At 42.5% G+C, this 14,395-nt stretch overlaps 1 pseudogene; it reads right to left on the bottom strand.

Annotated features, from left to right (window-relative positions):
• The window catches only part of LOC135513610 (endoplasmic reticulum aminopeptidase 2-like), a 10,171-nt pseudogene extending 5,828 nt beyond the window's left edge, over positions 1-4,343 (bottom strand).
• Positions 4,344-14,395: the final 10,052 nt, after the last annotated feature.

Consider the following 14,395-nt stretch of genomic DNA (forward strand, 5'->3'; position numbering starts at 1 on the left):
CAATTTAATCTATTTTAAATCCAGGCTGTAACACAAAATGTGGGAAAAGTCAAGTGGTGTGAATATTTTCTGAAGGCACTGTACACTAACACACTATGATCTGCCTGCCACCATGTTGTCTTACATCTCCACCATGGTGTGTGTGTGTGTGTTTACTCACTACAGGCATGTTGGACAGGGCGGTGTGTGCTGGGCTTCTCCTGATACTGATGGAGTAGTTAGCCTTGAAGCTAGGCTCATCAAAACAGGGAAACGCCATCTGCGAACTGGTTGGCTCAAAATGAGTGGAGGCCAGAGTCCTGGAGAGATAGAGGTAGGGGGAGATAGGAGGGATGGTGGAATGGCGAGAGAGAAATAGAAAATACAAGGAGTTTCATGTGATCTCTCTCCTCATACCAATTGTTTCTGTGTTTATATGAGGAGTGTCAGGCTTTCTCCCCCACATAGAGATGGAGAGCGAGGTAGCCTACACAGAGCCCGTGTATATTTAATATACCTCACACATATACAGTGGGGCAAAAAAGTATTTAGTCAGCCACCAATTGTGCAAGTTCTCCCACTTAAAAAGATGAGAGAGGCCTGTAATTTTCATCATAGGTACACTGCAACTATGACAGACAAAATGAAAAAAAAAAATCCAGAAAATCACATTGTAGGATTTTTAATGAATTGATTTGCAAATTATGGTGGAAAATAAGTATTTGGTCACCTACAAACAAGCAAGATTTCTGGCTCTCACAGACCTGTAACTTCTTCTTTAAGAGGCTCCTCTGTCCTCCACTCGTTACCTGTATTAATGGCACCTGTTTGAACGTGTTATCAGTATAAAAGTCACCTGTCCACAACCTCAAACAGTCACACTCCAAACTCCACTATGGCCAAGACCAAAGAGCTGTCAAAGGACACCAGAAACAAAATTGTAGACATGCACCAGGCTGGGAAGACTGAATCTGCAATAGGTAAGGAGCTTGGTTTGAAGAAATCAACTGTGGGAGCATTTATTAGGAAATGGAAGACATACAAGACCACTGATAATCTCCCTCGATCTGGGGCTCCACGCAAGATCTCACCCCGTGAGGACAAATTTATCACAAGAATTATCACAAGAACCACACAAAAATCCCAGAACCACACGGGGGGATTAGTGAATGACCTGCAGAGAGCTGGGACCAAAGTAACAAAGCCTACCATCAGTTACACACTACGCCGCCAGGGACTCAAATCCTGCAGTGCCAGACGTGTCCCCCTGCTTAAGCCAGTACATGTCCAGGCCCGTCTGAAGTTTGCTAGAGAGCATTTGGATGATCCAGAAGAAGATTGGGAGAATGTCATATGGTCAGATGAAACCAAAATATAACTTTTTGGTAAAAACTCAACTCGTCGTGTTTGGAGGGCAAAGAATGCTGAGTTACTTCCAAAGAACAGCATACCTACTGTGAAGCATGGGGGTGGAAACATCATGCTTTGGGGCTGTTTTTCTGCAAAGGGACAAGGACGACTGATCCGTGTAAAGGAAAGAATGAATGGGGCCATGTATCGTGAGATTTTGAGTGAAAACCTCCTTCCATCAGCAAGGGCATTGAAGATGAAACGTGGCTGGGTCTTTCAGCATGACAATGATCCCAAACACACCGCCCGGGCAACGAAGGAGTGGCTTCGTAAGAAGCATTTCAAGGTCCTGGAGTGGCCTAGCCAATCTCCAGATCTCAACCCCATAGAAAATCTTTGGAGGGAGTTGAAAGTCCGTGTTGCCCAGCAACAGCCCCAAAACATCACTGCCCTAGAGGAGATCTGCATGGAGGAATGGGCCAAAATACCAGCAACAGTGTGTGAAAAACTTGTGAAGACTTACAGAAAACATTTGACCTCTGTCATTGCCAACAAAGGGTATATAACAAAGTATTGAGATAAACTTTTGTTATTGACCAAATACTTATTTTCCACCATAATTTGCAAATAAATAAATTAAAAATCCTACAATGTGATTTTCTGGATTTTTTCCCTCATTTTGTTTGTCATAGTTGAAGTGTACCTATGATGAAAATTTACAGGCCTCTCTCATCTTTTTAAGTGGGAGAACTTGCACAATTGGTGGCTGACAAAATACTTTTTGCCCCACTGTATACACACACGCACACAAGTACACACATTCCGTACCTCGTCTCTCCAGTGCTGGTTCTGTAGGTGCTCCTGTAGAAGCCATAGAAGCCCTCTCCTAGCTCCGCCCCAAACTCCAGTAACAAGAATTACTTCTGCCCACCAGTAAGCACTCTGGGAGAGAATATGGCAACCTGCTCATGGGTAGGGTTGTGGAGAACAGGGAGAACCTGAGGACACACACGAACAGGAACACACACACACACACACGGTAGTCGTTAGACAGAGTTGTCAGAGAAGGCAGAAGTGGGAACATTGTTAGAAACTGGTCATGATAGTTTAGTGCTGAGGGAGTAGTTTACCTGGTCTGACAGGTGAGCAAGGTTCTGGTCCAGCACAGTTGCCGTAGTGATACGAAGCCCCTTGCTGTGCAGCACCACCCAGTTGGTATTGTTCTGAACCTGGAGCTCTATCCTGACGGTACCGATGTAGCTGAGTATGGTGAGGTTAGGGTGGAGCAGGAGGTGGTAGTGGAGCGGAACAATGTTCTCCGGAAGACGGAGGTGGCTCCAAGGGAATGGGAGGCTTCCCGTATTCAAGGGAGGTTGCTCCTCAGTGGGGTTAGGGGGCACAGAGGCATGGGTTGGGCTAGAGGAGGTCTGGGTCACACCAGCCTGAGACAGGAGGGCCATAACCAAGAACCTGACATAGAACATTATGGTGGAAAAGTTGTTGTCTGACTACTGTAAAGATAAGGATACTAAAGTTCACTCAAGTGCAGCAAATGGTGCACTGGCATTCCGTTTGTTTTCAGAATGTAGATATCTGTCAATCATTAGACTTCAGGAGGAGTCTAAGCTTACAGTAACAGGCCAGTAGAATTGACTTGAAATGTTCAGCAGCTCTTTCTCGAACCTGAAGACAGAAGAAGAAGCTATGTTATTGTTATTTAAAAACAGCAACAGTGAACCTCATCTAGGATCTCACACAGTGAGGTGTTAATATGTTGTATTGATTCTGTCTGATTTTATAAATACAAGAAGCTGAACAACTCACATTTTGGTTGGGTCGGTAAAGGTTACTATCTATTCTATGTTATGATACACACGCTTACAGCCCAGACTGCAAGCCCAGTGTGTTACATGTCAACAAATAACATAGTGAGTGGAAGAGATGGTTGGTTGAAGAGTTACACTACAGCTGTCCAGGGCTTTCATTGTAATCTGATACTGCTACTGAGTTTAAAGTGGGATAGACACACAAATGCACACTCAGCGATGGGCAAAAATTACAAAATACAATTACAAAATTAACACACAAAATATCATAAAGATTAATGTATCAAAATCAACGACAAAATAAAAGTATTTTTTATGTATTTTATTCAAATACATGTATTTTCTATTTTAAAATACAGAAATACATTTGCAAGTAGCCGGCCAAAACAGCAACAACATGTTGAAGCTCTCAGTGAAGGTTACAGAAACGTTTTCTTGCTATAACTGTGATATGTTGTTGTTTATCTACCTTAGTTAAATGCACTGACTGTAAATAGTAAGTCACTCTGGAACGGCCAAAATGTAAATGTATATGTGAAAATGAACATACCAAAATGAACTGCAAAGTACACTAGGTATTAATTATTGGCTTTGTTCGGGGCGGAGCTCAGTCAAATAATACTCAGCATGCTTTGCAATTGTTCATTTTTAAATATATGTACATTTATAGTTAGTTCATTTAGCGGACGCTCTCATCACACCATAGTGCCATCAGACTTCTGATACCAATGTAGGGTGAAAGGGGGCCACCAAATGGTGAACATAAATTGCATTTTGAAAATACAAAATACAGCTCTCGAAAGTATCTTGTAACAAAATACATTGGAGTGTAGTTCAGCCCAGTGTAATACGAATTACAAAATTCTTAAAAGTAATTGAAATATATATTTCAAATACATGTAACAGAAATACTACCCATCTCTGTGCACACTCACTCCACACACAGAATCATGCCCTGCAAAACAGCAAAATAACTTTTAACATTAGTAAGTTCAGCACTACCACGATAGAGCAGTAATCATGTTTCCCTAGCACCCCAGCTGTTTCCTGAGTTGGGGGAGGTCTAGAATGAAGGTTAATTCCATGTTTGTATTTGTTTACCTCATGTTAGCTTCATCATCAATCCCTTGCTCTTTGTCTCTGCTTTCATTTTCTCTTTCATGCTCCCCCCCCATATTCTATCGCGAGTACAGATACTGTGTGTGTGTGTGTGTGTGTGTGTGTGTGTGTGTGTGTGTGTGTGTGTGTGTGTGTGTGTGTGTGTGTGTGTGTGTGTGTGTGTGTGTGTGTGTGTGTGTGTGTGTGTGTGTGTGTGTGTGTTTTTACTATCCTTGTGGGGACCCGAAGTCCTCGCAAGGATAGTAAAACAAGGAACATTTGGACAAGTGGAGACATTTTGCCGGTCCCCACAAAGAAAAAGGCTATTTTAGATTTAGGGTTACAATTAGGGTTAGGGATTATGTTTAGGAGTTAGGTTTAGGTTAGGGATTATGTTTAGGAGTTAGGTTTAGGTTAGGGTTAGGGATTATGTTTAGGAGTTAGGTTTAGGTTAGGGTTAGGGATTATGTTTAGGAGTTAGGTTTAGGTTAGGGTTAGGGATTATGTTTAGGAGTTAGGTTTAGGTTAGGGAAATATGATTTTGAATGGGAATCAATTGTTTGATCCCAGCAAGGACAGTAAAACAAACATGTGTGTGTATTTCTTCGTATTTTCCAGGATGATGTTAGGACTGTTAATACAGTGCCTTGCGAAAGTATTCGGCCCCCTTGAACGTTGCGACCTTTTGCCACATTACAGGCTTCAAACATAAAGATATAAAACTGTGAAGAATCAACAACAAGTGGGACACAATCATGAAGTGGAACGACATTTATTGGATATTTCAAACTTTTTTAACAAATCAAAAACTGAAAAATTGGGCGTGCAAAATTATTCAGCCCCTTTACTTTCAGTGCAGCAAACTCTCTCCAGAAGTTCAGTGAGGATCTCTGAATGATCCAATGTTGACCTAAATGACTAATGATGATAAATACAATCCACCTGTGTGTAATCAAGTCTCCGTATAAATGCACCTGCACTGTGATAGTCTCAGAGGTCTGTTAAAAGCGCAGAGAGCATCATGAAGAACAAGAAACACACCAGGCAGGTCCGAGATACTGTTGTGAAGAAGTTTAAAGCCGGATTTGGATACAAAAAGATTTCCCAAGCTTTAAACATCCCAAAGAGCACTGTGCAAGCGATAATATTGAAATGGAAGGAGTATCAGACCACTGCAAATCTACCAAGACCTGGCCGTCCCTCTAAACTTTCAGCTCATACAAGGAGAAGACTGATCAGAGATGCAGCCAAGAGGCCCATGATCACTCTGGATGAACTGCAGAGATCTACAGCTGAGGTGGGAGACTCTGTCCATAGGACAACAATCAGTCGTATATTGCACAAATCTGGCCTTTATGGAAGAGTGGCAAGAAGAAAGCCATTTCTTAAAGATATCCATAAAAAGTGTCTTAAAGTTTGCCACAAGCCACCTGGGAGACACACCAAACATGTGGAAGAAGGTGCTCTGGTCAGATGAAACCAAAATTGAACTTTTTGGCAACAATGCAAAATGTTATGTTTGGCGTAAAAGCAACACAGCTCATCACCTTGAACACACCATCCCCACTGTCAAACATGGTGGTGGCAGCATCATGGTTTGGGCCTGCTTTTCTTCAGCAGGGACAGGGAAGATGGTTAAAATTGATGGGAAGATAGATGGAGCCAAATACAGGACAATTCCGGAAGAAAACCGCGGACAGATGCCCACCCAGACCCTCCCTGATAGGTTTGGGTTTTGCGGCCGGAGTCCGCACCTTGGGGGGGGGTACTGTCACACCCTGACCATAGTTTACTTTGTATGTTTCTATGTTTTGGTTGGTCAGGGTGTGATCTGAGTGGGCATTCTATGTTGGATGTCTTGTTTGTCTATTTCTATGTCTGGCCTGATATGGTTCTCAATCAGAGGCAGGTGTTAATCATTGTCTCTGATTGGGAACCATATTTAGGTAGCCTGGGTTTCACTGTGTGTTTGTGGGTGATTGTTCCTGTCTCTGTGCTTATTGTCACCAGATAGGCTGTATAGGTTTTCACACATTCATTATTTTGTTAGTTATTTCATGTCTAGTTCCTTTTTATTAAAGAACATGAATAACCACCACGCTGCATTTTGGTCCGCTTCTCCTTTGACAGACGAGAACCGTTACACTTATACAACAGACAGGGTTGAAACCCAAACAAAAGAGCGAGGAGTACCTCGAATAAATAACACTAGAGCATAATGATTATCACACGGGACGAGACCCGTAATCATCTGCGCACTCCACAATGGCACAAAAGCCAAAACAACAAGGCACAAGTACTTACACGAGCAACGGACATTGTAACAATAATCGACAGCCCAATGGTGAAACAAAGGGAGCATATATACAATTACTAATCAATGGGAATAGGGGCCAGGTGTGCATAATGAAAGTTCTGGAGGGATCCGTGACAATGCTGGTTAAGTGTACCTTGAGTTCTAAATAAATCACTGACAGTGTCACCACCAAAGCACCCCCACACCTCCTCCTCCATGCTTCACGGTGGGAACCACACATGCAGAGATCATCCTTTCACCTACTCTGCATCTCACAAAGACACGGCTGTTGGAAGCAAAAATCTCAAATTTGGACTCATCCGACCAAAGGATAGATTTCCACTGGTCTAATGTCCATTGCTCATGTTTCTTGGCCCAAGCAAGTCTCTTCTTTTTATTGTTGTCCTTTAATAGTGGTTTCTTTACAGCAATTCGATTCATGAAGGCCTGATTCACACAGTCTCCTCTGAACATGTTGAGATGTGTTTGTTACTTGAACTATGTGAAACATTTATTTGGGCTGCAATCTGAGGGGCAGTTAACTCTTATGAACGTATCCTCTACAGCAGAGGTAACTCTGGGTCTTCCTTTCCTGTAGAAGTCCTCATGGGACCCTGCTTCATCATAGAGTTTGATGATTTTGGCAACTGCACTTGAAGAAACTTTCAAAGTTTTTGACATTTTCCGGAATTGACCTTCATGTCTTAAAGTAATGATGGACTGTCGTTTCTCTTTGCTTATTCGAGCTGTTCTTGCCATAATATGGACTTGGTCTTTTACCAAATAGGTCTATCTTCTGTATACCACCCCTACTTTGTCACAACACAACTGATTGGCTCAAACACAATAAGAAGGAAAGAAATTCCACACATGAACAACAAATGCATTCAAGGTGACTACATCATGAAGCTGGTTGAGAGAATGCCAAGAGTGTGCAAAGTTGTCATCAAGGCAATGGGTGGCTACTTTGAAGAATCTCAAATATAAAATATAATTTGATTTGTTTAGCACTTTTTTGTGTACTACATGATTTCATATGTGTTATTTCACAGTTTTGATGTCTTCACTATTATTCTACAATGTAGACAATAGTAAAAATAAAGATAAACCCTTGAATGAGTAGGTGGTCTTGGCCATAGTGGAGTTTGGAGTGTGCCTGTTTGAGGTTGTGGACAGGTGTCTTTTATACTGATAACAAGTTCAAACAGGTGCCATTAATACAGGTAACGAGTGGGGGACAGAGGAGCCTCTTAAAGAAGAAGTTACAGGTCTGTGAGAGCCAGAAATCTTGCTTGTTTGTAGGTGACCAAATACTTATTTTCCACCATAATTTGCAAATAAATTCATCAAAAAATCCTACAATGTGATTTTCTGGATTTTTCTTCTTCTCATTTTGTCTGTCAGAGTTGAAGTGTACATATGATGAAAATTACAGGCCTCTCTCATATTTTTAAGTGGGGAACTTTTGATGGTGGCTGACTAAATACTTTTTTGCCCCACTATATATACTGTATATATACTGTCCCTGTGCCCGCATTTAGTCTGTCAGCAGGGGAAACCAGGTGGTTAATCCACATGGCCTGCACAAAAACTAACACTACATACTGGAGACTAACATACTATATCCAACCCCACCATCTCTCCTGTATACACACACTGCAAGAAAACATACTTTCCATGTATCTCATCCACAGTGCTAAACTGGCCTTCTGACAGTACCATGGGGTTCATGAAGCTCTTTTGTTCCAGAACACCAGGCTTCTGTATAGAGCATGAGATGTGTGTTTGTGTGTGTGTGTGTGTGTGTGTGCAGGTGTACTCTGGGGATGATTGATATGATCAGCCTCTTACCTCAGATCTAACAGCCCAGAGCTCCAGGTGTCCTCTGTGGTTACCTGTTTACTACTGCTCTACTACTGGTAGACTACTGGCCTACTCACACAGTTGAAGACACAACCAGCGAACTCCCTGTTGTACACTACATTAAGATCCTATGGACCTCGGAACTATAGACACTTTATCAGACACACTACTTGATACAGTTAAAACGACACTGTCAAAGAGCAGAGGTGAAATGGTCGCTCTCCTTCTCTCGTTGTCTTCTCTCAATCTCCCTCTCAATCTGTGGGGAGATTCCGTGGTGGGTGAGATCACATGACTATGGGCTGATAATGCACTGCTGTGAAATGTCTCCAACCTATAGAACGCTACTGACAAACAAAAGAACACGCTCACTCACTCAAACACTCTCCCAACTCATGCACTCTCTCACCCACTTTCACGCGCATGCATAACGGCTCCATAGAGCAGGATGCTCATCAGTAACATAGACATACAACAGACATGAAAGAACGACATAGGATTCTCCTCTGCCTCACTATTCTCTACCTTTGGATTGGTGAGTAAAAACTGACTAACTAAAAAACTGCCTGACTACCTAACTAACTAATAGTCTTTAACCTTTTACTGCCGTGGGCTAAATCGGGGTCACACAGAGCGATTCTTGGTGGTCTTGAACGAATCTACTTTGAAACAAACGTATACACCTCACACACATGGTTATGGGCTTTAAAAAAGATGACACCTGTACCATGTCAGATATAGAGTTGTAATGTATTACATGTTGAGTTTGTGTCCCAATTTTACACTTTATATACATCACAGAAGACTCAAATATATCGAAACTGTTTGACAAAGAAACACTGGATTTTCATAATTTAAAGAGAAATATGAAATTATGAAAAATATGAATAATATTCCATCCATGAGGCCACTAGGTAATTTGCCAGCACACCTTTTGCTGCTCTCAATAGTGATCTTTAGTATCCTCATGCATAATCAACTACTGTTTTTTGTTCTCAATAACTTAAATGATGATGTATATATATTGAGTAACAAACTAAAGGAATGACTGGTAGAGCCTGAGACCATTAGAGACTGTGTTACAGCTCACTCTCACTCTCGTCATCCTTGTCTTTTTACCACACCCACAGTGACTTACAGTAGTTTTCTTCTCTCCTTCTACCCCTCCACCCGACCACAGTCCTAGTACATGGTGATGTGTTGGCCTCCCTGGCCCCACCAGTGCACCTGGCAGGTGAGAGGGTGGGCTGGACGCTGCTGGTGTGTGTCATCACTGACCTGGGGAGGGGTCACTTGGAGGTCACCTGGAGGTCACCTGGAGATGGTAGGCACATCAACACACACACTAGACTAGATGTTACATTTGAGAAATTCTTGCTGTTTTTGCCCTTTCCAGTATGACGGTCTGGTGAATTGACACCTCTGTTCTCTCTGATATGGTAATCTAGTGAGTCCTGCCAGTGCTCCCTACAGTGTGGCTGGGGAGGAACAGGACAGTGGCCGCAGCGCCGTGGCCATAGTAACCGTGGCGACCAGCGAATGGGCATCATTCAGCTGCTTTGTCAGTCACCGCCGCCACGCCAGAGTCATTAGGACACACCATGCCACCTTCACAGGTAAGGTTTGGGTGTGTGTGTGTGTGTGTGTGTGTGTGTGTGTGTGTGTGTGTGTGTGTGTGTGTGTGTGTGTGTGTGTGTGTGTGTGTGTGTGTGTGTGTGTGTGTTTTCTTTCAAATAACCTGGTATACAATACTCTAGTTCTGTTGAAAGAGTGCGATGGTGAACAACTTTTTTCTACAGATGAAGACGAAGAGAGATGCTATGAACATCACAACAGTGTGTTTCGAGGTAAGTGTAAGCATTGTCAATAATTAAACCGCCATTGATGTAGTGAGTTTAGTTAGAACATTCATTTGAAACAAACACACATTTATTACAGCTGTGTTCCTCTCTCTCTGCAGCCAATGGCTTATGGACTGATCATGTGACACTACAGGCCTTGAGGCTTCTCCTCCTAAAGACCACCATCTTTAATGCTCTGATCACAGCATGTGCTGTTAGAAAGTGGTGAGACCATAACCCTGACCTCCAACCCTGAACTCTAACCCCTGATCTCCAATCTTTACCTCTAACCCCTGATGACCTGAGATTTTAGTTCTGGGTTAACCAGGATGTACTTTTTTGAATTTAAAACTCTTTGACCCCTTGGGAGTGTGTCCACCATGACTCAACCGAGATTACTTGACCCTTAAATCTACTCTTGACTCCTAACTCTAAACCCTATTTATTTTCAGACATCACTGATTTACAGTTGAAGTCAGAAGTTTACATACACTTAGTTCGGAGTTATTAAAACTAGTTTTTCAACCACTCCACAAATTTATTGTTAACAAACTATAGTTTTGGCAAGTCGGTTTGGACATCTACTTTGTGCATGACACAAGTCATTTTTCCAACAATTGTTTACAGACAGATTATTTCACTGTATCACAGTGGGTCAGAAGTGTACATACACTAAGTTGACTGTGCCTTTAAACATCTTGGAGAATTCCAGAAAGGTATGTCATGGCTTTACAAGCTTCTTTGGAAGTGTACCTGTGAATGTATTTCAAGGCCGACCTTCAAACTCAGTGCCTCTTTGCTTGACATCATGAGAAAATCAGCCAAGACCTCAGAAAACATTTTGTAGACCTCCACAAGTCTGTTTCATCCTTGGGAGCAATTTCCAAACCCTTGAAGGTACCACGTTCATCTGTATAAACAATAGTACAAACACCATGGGCCCGCGCAGCCGTCATACCGCTCAGGAAGGAGACGCGTTCTGTCTCCTAGAGATGAATGTACTTTGGTGTGAAAAGTGCAAATCAATCCCAGAAGAACAGCAAGGGACCTTGTGAAGATGCTGGAGGAAACAGATAAAACAACCTATATTGACAGTCCTAAGTCCTATACAAGTCCTATACAAGTCCTATACCGCTCAGCAAGGAAGAAGCCACTGCTCCAAAACCACCATAAAAAAGCCAGACTACGGTTTTCAACTGAACATGGGGACAAAGATCGTACTTTTTGGAGAAATGTCCTCTGGTCTGATGAAACAAAAATAGAACTGTTTGGCCATAATGACCATTGTTATGTTTGGAGGAAAAATGTGGAGGCTTGCAAGCCGAAGAACACCATCCCAACCGTAAAGCATGGGGGTGGCAGCATCATGTTGTGGGGATGCTTTGCTGCAGGAGGGACTGGTGCACTTCACAAAATAGATGGCTTCATGAGGAAGGAATGATGTGGATATATTGAAGCAAAATCTTAAGACATCAGTCAGAAAGTTAAAGCTTGGTCGCAAATGGGTCTTCCAAATGGACAATGACCCGTGGCAAAATGGCTTAAGGACAGCAAAGTCAAGGTATTGGAGTGGATATCACAAAGCCCTGACCTCCCTCAATCCCATAGAAAATATGTGGGCGGAACTGAAAAAGCGTGTGCGAGCAAGGAGGCCTACAGACCTGACTCAGTTACACCAGCTCTGTCAGGAGGAATGGGACAAAATTCACCCAACTTATTGTGGGAAGCTTGTAGGGGAGGTTACCCAAAACGTTTAACCCAAGTTAATCAATTTAAAGGCAATGCTACCAAATACAAATTGAGTGTATGTAAACTTCTGACCCACTGGGAATGTGATGAGAGAAATAAAAGCTTAAATAAATCACTCTCTACTATTATTCTGATATTTCAAATTCTTAAAATAAAGTGGTGATCCTAACTGACCCAAGACAGAGAATTTTTACTCGGATTAAATGTCAGGAATTAATGTCAGGAATGTTGAAAAAAAACTGAGTTTAAATGTATTTGGCTAAGGTGTATGTAAACATCCGACTTCAACTGTATAACATTAACTGTTGGCTGTAATAGTAACGTTAGTATTTCCCTTTTTCAGATGGCCAGGAGTAGATGAAAAGAGATTACTTCTATATGGTCTTCTATATGGTCTTCATAGAGGAGAGAGAGACCATGGTCCACAGAAAGGATGACTTCTCACCTCTACCATGATGACCACCACAGAGGACATTACCCAGTAATGTCTAGGGTCTGCAGAGGGCGTCTCCTGGAGTAGCTGTGCATGTGTGTGTTTATGAGTTTGGGCGTGCTTCTCAGGAACCTGGAGGTTGCAGGTGTCCCTGTGTGTGTGTGTGTGTGTGTGTGTGTGTGTGTGTGTGTGTGTGTGTGTGTGTGTGTGTGTGTGTGTGTGTGTGTGTGTGTGTGTGTGTGTGTGTGTGTGTGTGTGTGTGTGTGTGTGTGAAAACAAACCTGTAGTATCTGATCATCTCAGACAGATGTACACATACAGAGACAATTGGCTTCCACTCTGACCTATAATTCTCTGTCAGTTAGAAACACTAAGACCAGAGACAATGTGAAATAACATAAGATATGTAAATAAAATGTAAATAAGTTTGAGAACAAAATTATTTGGTCTGATTGAATTCCCTTTTGTCATTGTTTACAACAACAACAAATCATCTGAAAAATAAACAATGGGTCTCTTTTTCATTTATTGTTTTTTAAATAAAACACTTGTACACATTACATTTTTCCCCCAAGTTCTCTTTAGTGCATCCATTAAGAGTAAAACACTGACATAGCAACGAAGCGCCACTAGGTGGCAGTACAATCCCATCTTAAACAGCCAGAATATGAAGCGTACCTTCCTCTAACAGACACTATGTTTATAAATAAGTTACATATTTCAACATTGAGCAGTTACTCTTCACCACGGACACAACTTAATAATTCACAATGCCAGAGGCAGACTGAGCATTCATTTACCATCAGATACGGCTTTGTAATTGTACACGAGCGCAATAGGCATGTATAGTATATCCCATCAGACACTGGATTGTAGATTTATCTGTAAGTGTGTGACGTCGTCTCAGCCTGTAGGAGTCCCAGTGCTCCATCTACAGCCTGTAGGAGTCCCAGTGCTCCATCTACAGCCTGTAGGAGTCCCAGTGCTCCATCTACAGCCTGTAGGAGTCCCAGTGCTCCATCTACAGCCTGTAGGAGTCCCAGTGCTCCATCTACAGCCTGTAGGAGTCCCAGTGCTCCATCTACAGCCTGTAGGAGTCCCGGTGCTCCATCTACAGCCTGTAGGAGTCCCGGTGCTCCATCTACAGCCTGTAGGAGTCCCAGTGCTCCATCTACAGCCTGTAGGAGTCCCAGTGCTCCATCTACAGCCTGTAGGAGTCCCAGTGCTCCATCTACAGCCTGTAGGAGTCCCAGTGCTCCATCTACAGCCTGTAGGAGTCCCAGTGGTCCATCTACAGCCTGTAGGCAACACTATTACTGTAGGGAATTGTGTGCCGACCTCTGTTCCAGCTCAGCTAGAACTTACCTGGTTTAACTAATTAACCAATCATCAATATATTGGGTAGCTGAATCAGGTGTGTTAGTGCTGGGCTGGAACTAAAGTGTGCAACCCTGGTCTACAGTTTACTACAGTCTAGTCATGTGTCCAGTTGGGAGGCAGCCCAAAATAGAGTTGATCTACAGTAGAAAGTTACAGATGTGTAGGAAGGGGTCAGGGCGAGGGTTACGGTTTGGGTTTGGAGGGGATGTGTGATCATCATGTTCAAACATATGAAAACTGGTGAACTTGTATAGTGAATCACTGTACGTGTTTGTCTTTGAAAGCAAACTGAACACTCATAAAAAGAGAAAACCACGACATAGAAAAGCTGAGAGTCAAAGCTGTTTGGTAAATGGATTGTTAACACCAGCTGAAATTTGTGGAAGTAAAAATAAACATAGTCAGAGCATGTTATAGTCATTACACCAGTGTGAACAAACAGGGAATATGTTCATAAAAAGAGTTGCTGAGGGTGACTGACTTTTCAGTCCTCAGACGACAAGTCAGGTAAACACACGCAAACTTGTGCACAAGCACACACACACACACACACACACACACACACACACACACACACACT

The sequence above is a fragment of the Oncorhynchus masou genome, chromosome 25 (genome assembly GCF_036934945.1).
Source record: "Oncorhynchus masou masou isolate Uvic2021 chromosome 25, UVic_Omas_1.1, whole genome shotgun sequence".
NCBI lineage: Eukaryota > Metazoa > Chordata > Actinopteri > Salmoniformes > Salmonidae > Oncorhynchus > Oncorhynchus masou.